This window comes from Hyaena hyaena, unplaced genomic scaffold (genome assembly GCF_003009895.1).
Source record: "Hyaena hyaena isolate Hyena2069 unplaced genomic scaffold, ASM300989v1 scaffold_907, whole genome shotgun sequence".
NCBI lineage: Eukaryota > Metazoa > Chordata > Mammalia > Carnivora > Hyaenidae > Hyaena > Hyaena hyaena.
In genome coordinates, this window is record NW_024081541.1 from 563,200 (window position 1) to 569,199 (window position 6,000).

Here is a 6,000-nt window from a genome sequence, read left to right on the forward strand (position 1 = left end):
AGGAGCCTTCGTATCTGGGATGCACCCTTGCTGGGCCGAGGAAATATTTGGAAAAAGGGTCATATTCTGGAGCTACAACATAATTAATATGAATAGGGATCAAATTATGAAGTGTTTGGAGGCCAAAACATTGAGTTTTAATTTTAACATATAGACACTATGGCAGCATTAAAAATTAAAGAAAAGAGTTAGATCATCAGATTTACCTTTTTAAAACGCAACTGGCTGTGGAAACACCTGCCAAGGAAAGTGCAAAGTTCCTGGTATATAGAATGTGTGAAAACCTCAATGGATATACTTCTCAGTCTTCAGTCATTACCTCCGATACAGGGTTTAATCTCTTTGGAAAGCAACAAGTGAAATGGTACACTGATAAAGAAGTTCAATATATGATTGCCAACTGATAATTGGCTGCCTAGGAAGATAAGACCCAGTATACAAAAATAACAAAATTTAATTTGTGCCAGTCTATAACCTCAGAAGATTTTATGGTTTTTAACTTTTTTTCTTACAGCTCAAGGTATAAAAATAGTAGCATATTGCTACAGTTATTTCAACTATAACAAATCACTAAATATAACTTTATTAAATGGTGGAAATATTTTATATTTTAAGAGCACCATCAACAAAAATCACTTGGTACAATGGTGGTAACTGTCAAGTGACTAAATTACTCTTTAAGACAAGTTGAAATCCATTTCCACCCTATTCATACACTGGCTGGATATCATACAAGTGACTGCTAGTTTTCTTTGCCTTCATTTTTGCTCCAGCCCCTCTGCTGCTCAGTATCTGAATTATTATAATATTCTATTCAATTACATATTACTCATTATAGCCTTTGTTTTTAATCATTTCCTCTCTTGATGTTGTTTCTGTAATACCCTGCCACTTGCCTTTTATTTTAGAGTTTTGGTAACATACCTCCTACCTCAATATCTAGCCATGGGACAGATGAAATTAGTTAGGAGGAAAGTAGAAAGTAAATAGAAGAAAGGACCTAGAATATTCTCTTAAGAATTTCAACATTTATGTAGCTGTTGGTGATGTCTGAGTCTGAGAGAAGGTACAGAAAAATAAAGAAGAATGAATATGTAAGTTACATGCCCATAAAATCAAGACAAAGAAGGGCTTTATGAAGGAACAAAAAGTCAACAGTGTCAAAATTATTCAATTTAATTAAAGATGAGATCTAAATATTATCATTGTACATAACAGCATTAATTTCAAAAGGAGACCTCAGTGTTAATTAGTTTGATAGAGTTACTGTGCATTAAAATTGATTAAATTTTAAGAAATGGAAACAAACATCATTGAAGCATAGTTAAAAGGGACAGAATTAGTTAGGATGGTAGCAGTAGACGAGTAAATCTAAAATAATTTTGTTTACCTTTTATTGTTTTTTTTAACTGTTATTAGAAAAGCTTTGGTTTTGTAATTAAGAAACAAAATTTGAAAAGATGAGAATAAGGAAGAAAGTAAAGGTATTGTTACTGATATTTTGACTGTACAGAGCAAACAAGAAAGAAATCAGTATAGCATATTTGAGTGTATATATTAGAGGTTCAAAGGGGCAAGGAGAAGGTAGAATTCGGAAGTTATATAACTGGTTATAGTGTAGTTGATGGAATCTTTCTGATTCTTCTGATATTTCTGATGGAATATTTCTGATTCTGATACTTTCTACTTTTTCTCTAGGAGAAAATAGGAGTCAGGGTGATCAAATGAGAGAATATGTGGGAGGAATGGAAACAAATTTCTGTGCAGAAGTTTTAAATTTTTCATTGTGGAGGGCATGAGATTATTATGATTTTATTTTGCTCTAGATTCACTTCAGAGCAACATTGCCCAGGGATTATTTTTTTCTTTTTCGAGTTAGTATTTACACACTATCAAATGCAGATTTGATAACTTAACCCCAGTTAAGATATAGAACATTTTTATTACCCTAATAAATTTTCTCAATTCCCTTTCTGGTCAGTCTCCCTGTCTCAAGCAACCAATGTTCTCAGGTTTATCATCATAGCTTACTCTTGCCTGTTTGATAACTTTTCTGTAAATAGAATCAAACAGATATTATTTTAGGACTTTTATTTCACTTGAGAAAATATTTTAGAGATTTACTTATGATGGTGCATGTGTCAGCAGTCCATTCTTTTTTATTGCCTAGTAATATTCCACTATCTGACTTAGACAAAATTTAGTCATTCATTTACCTGTTGATAGACATTTGATTTGTTTCCAACTGGGCTATTATGAATAAAGCTGTGATAAATATACACAAGTATTTGTCTATCACTTGTAAATGTTTATTGATTATTTTATGTCAGCTAAGCTAGCATTTAAAATATTTCATGTTGTATTTTTTAAAAATAAGATAAAATAACATACTTATGTTGTTTTTATCCAACATGGTTATGTGTCTGTACTGAGAAAATTTTCAAGTGTGCTAGTCCACCTTCTAGACAAAAATTACAAGTTTATTTTCTGTTTTCTGTAAAATTTAAATATTTTTCCAAATGAGCCGTACTTTTAAATGTTTTCCATAAAGTTTCTAAAAAGTTGAAGGTATACAATACTTGAAACATGAGAATTTTTATATTATAACTTTTAAAAATTATTCTACATTAAATTTCTCTCAGGTGAGATAAAGTTTTTTTAAAAAACATGTAATGTTTATTTTCTCCTACTTCAAACCTTCTCAATTACCTTTTTAAAAAAAATTATGGCTTAAATTTATTAGTTATTGAAGCCTCAGGTTCATGATTAAATCATTTTGACATTTTTGCGTGCTCTATTTTAATACTTGTTAATGCAATTTGCATTCTATTTTGCAAACCTATTTATATCTATTTAGAATTAATTCTATTTACAAGTTTCTGTGTTCAATGCAATCTATCAATCACATTTCTCCAAACCTAAACTTCTAAAGATCATTATTTTGACTCTTCATGGTTTGATCATAACTTTATTTCTTTTCTTCCAATACTAAAATTCAAAATTTATTTCATTGGTTCTTATAAATCTAATCTTTTTTCTCCCATTGTATATATAGCTTCATTAACAACTTGACTGAACGAAGTGTTATTAATCATAATATTTGACAATCTCTGTCATAAAAATTCTATATGGATTTTGTGCCAATGTCTTACAGATTTTAGAATTTCAGTGGAGGAAGCTAAAGCCAGGCTTATTTCTCTTTCTGTGCTTGCAACTCTTTGATATCATCTTTTTTTGTTCCTTTTTGTTTATGTTCCTTTTTTTTATATTTTTAGGAATTTTTCTTGGTACTTAAACTGTTAAATTTTATGAGGCTATGCTTAAATAGCTCTTCCCTTTTCTTCAATTTTAATGTCAGGTTCATAACAATCTATATATCTGTTTTCTTCAACCAAGGAGAGATATTCTGCTCTTTATAAACTGCCAAACATGAGGCATCATCATTTTCTGCTTCCATTATTTATTCCCTTAATGATCACCTGTGGTTCTGCATCTTAACTTCTACCTTCTTAGAGATTCTCAAAGGTGTACTTTATCTCAATTATCTATTTACTTTTCTGTTGTTACTGATTATGTTATAGTTTTAAAATTTATAATTCATGTTTTTGTCCTTAGATTATTTACTTATTTCTGCCAGTTCCTAAATGTGATCATGTTTCATAGAATCTATTTGTCCATCTCCTGATTCATAGGGTCTGTGCTTTCTTGAATTTTACTGAATGCACATGTTTAATTCTATTTAATTATATTTAACTTTTCTACTTTTATATTTTATTTCAAAAGTCAGATTTTATCTTATATATTATCATTTCCTACCTTTTGTTTGTATGTATTTTATCATCATCATCATTACTAAAGAGATGAAAAAAAGGAAAAGGGAAAGGAAAAGAGATCTAACAATACCTTTACACAGAATTTTGTAGGAATTATGTATGAATACTCACCATCTACGTTATTTTTAGAGTTTTCAGGTGGTGCCTTAGTTCAAGCTGTTATTACAGGATAGTGTGAGTGGCTTAAACAATAGAAAAAACTTTCCCTACAGTTCTGAAGGCTGAGAATTCTAAGATCAAGGTGCCAGCAGATGTGCTCTCTGATAAGAGCATTTTTCCTGGTTTGTTGATCACCATCTTCTTGTCTCCTCATATGGTGGGAGAGCAGAGAGACGAAACAAGCTCTCTCATTTCTTCTTATAAAGACCCTAATCCTATTACTAAGAGCTCCACCTTTGTGACCTAATTACCTCCCGAAGACCTCATCTCCTAGTACCATCACAATGGGGCTTAGGATTTAATATATTAATTTGGGAGATGACACAAATATTCAGTCCTAACAGATGACCAGATAATAATTGGTTCTTTACAAAGGAGTCAGGAAATGCTCTTAGCAGAAATTCACTATGCGGTTTCTTTGTATTTTTAAAGGTGTTTCAAGTATATTTCTGAGTTGTTTACTGTTTGTTTCATCTTCCTATCCACATTTAGCTGTGCATTATTTATTATAATACATGTTATAGCTATGTCTACTCTTCTTTCTGAACTTGTTTCTTGTCTCATTGGAGTAAAGATATGCTGATCCAGAAAGAAAGGACTGTGTTAGGAAGAAGTCCCATATGCATGACCTTGCAGTCCTTGGACCTCCCTTCATAGATGCTTTGGACAGCCTTGGGTATCCACTGTTCACAAAGTTTCCATGGGGTTTGTCCCATTTGCCACATTGTCTTTCTTACTCCCAACTACTGCTTCTTTTAGGCAAATTTTGTTTATTGAGACTTGCCCAGCAATCCTCTATTTATTTTGTTAGTAATTATGAAGATAGAAAGTAGAGAAGAAACTGTTTGCACAGTAGAGTTACAAATCCCTGAGTTACAATGTTTTTATTTGTTGGTTTGTTTTCTTAAAATATATGTGAACCAGAGTAAGTTAATTAACTTCTCTGGGTCTCGATTTAATATGATCAATTTCGCCCTCAATAAGAATTTAAAAATAAACAAGTTATATATTAAAATAATGCAGAATACCTAAGTTATAGTATATGACCTTATTCATATTTTATAGAGCAACCAAATCTTACATCCTGCTGTAGAAAGGATTTCCTTCTAAAACTATATTATTTTGTTTTTTGACTCTGATCTCAAGATTAATCAAAGTGACAGTAGACATGATAAGTAATAGCCACACACAAAAATTCTAAATTGGCACCAAAATACTAACTAAAGGGCTAAGTTTTAGTGTATGTAAACTAGCTCTGTTCCAGAGAGAAATGGTAGCCCATAATTCTCTTACCACCCTCTCTGCTACTCTGGCTCATTGCCCTCTTTTATTTTTTTCATGGCAATCATTGCTATCTAAAACTTGTGGCTACTTCTTCCTTGACAGCGATCAGGTATTCTCTGTTTACACGATGTAAACCTTCTAGAATAAAGCCTCATTTCCTCTTTATTCACTATGAAATCCCTAGAACTTCAGTCTAGCAAGTTGTAGGTGCTCATTAAATGTTGAATGAATGAATGGAGTTTTTTAGCACATTATTCTTCAGAGAGAATACTTGAGTAAATTCTCAGAATATTATCTTTGTGATGAATGCACACTTTATAACAGTAAAACCACGTGTCATTTATTTTGCCACTAGTTCTCCATAAACATAAAAATAAAATAAAATAAATTTAAAAATCTGAGTGAATGAGTAGAAACAACTAAGTGGTCCAAATGGCAAATGATTTTGAAATTTTGCAGTGCTATTGTTATAAGAATGCAAACCTATTTAGAATAGTAGAGGAGGCCTACTTAGACTTAAAAAATTATTAGCTGACTCATAATGTTAAACAATGTCAAATCATGAGAATGCCACATGTTACAGTAAGTTAAAAGTTAAAGTTAAAAAGTTAAAAAAAAGTTAAGTTAAAAATTACACACAGATCCATGGCTAGGGAATGGGATTCCTCTTTATGCATTTTGTCATGAATGTCACATGCATAAATGATAGCAAATTGTGAAACAT

The 6,000-nt window shown here is 31.2% G+C and overlaps 1 long non-coding RNA gene across 2 annotated transcripts in view; it reads right to left on the reverse strand.

The window, feature by feature from the left end:
- Positions 1–4,181, reverse strand: part of LOC120222762 — a 44,100-nt gene extending 39,919 nt beyond the window's left edge. For both annotated transcript variants that reach the window (XR_005526114.1, XR_005526116.1), the window contains exon 1: positions 3,945–4,181. This is a non-coding gene — a long non-coding RNA (uncharacterized LOC120222762). The remainder of the gene's footprint in view (positions 1–3,944) is intronic.
- Positions 4,182–6,000: the final 1,819 nt, after the last annotated feature.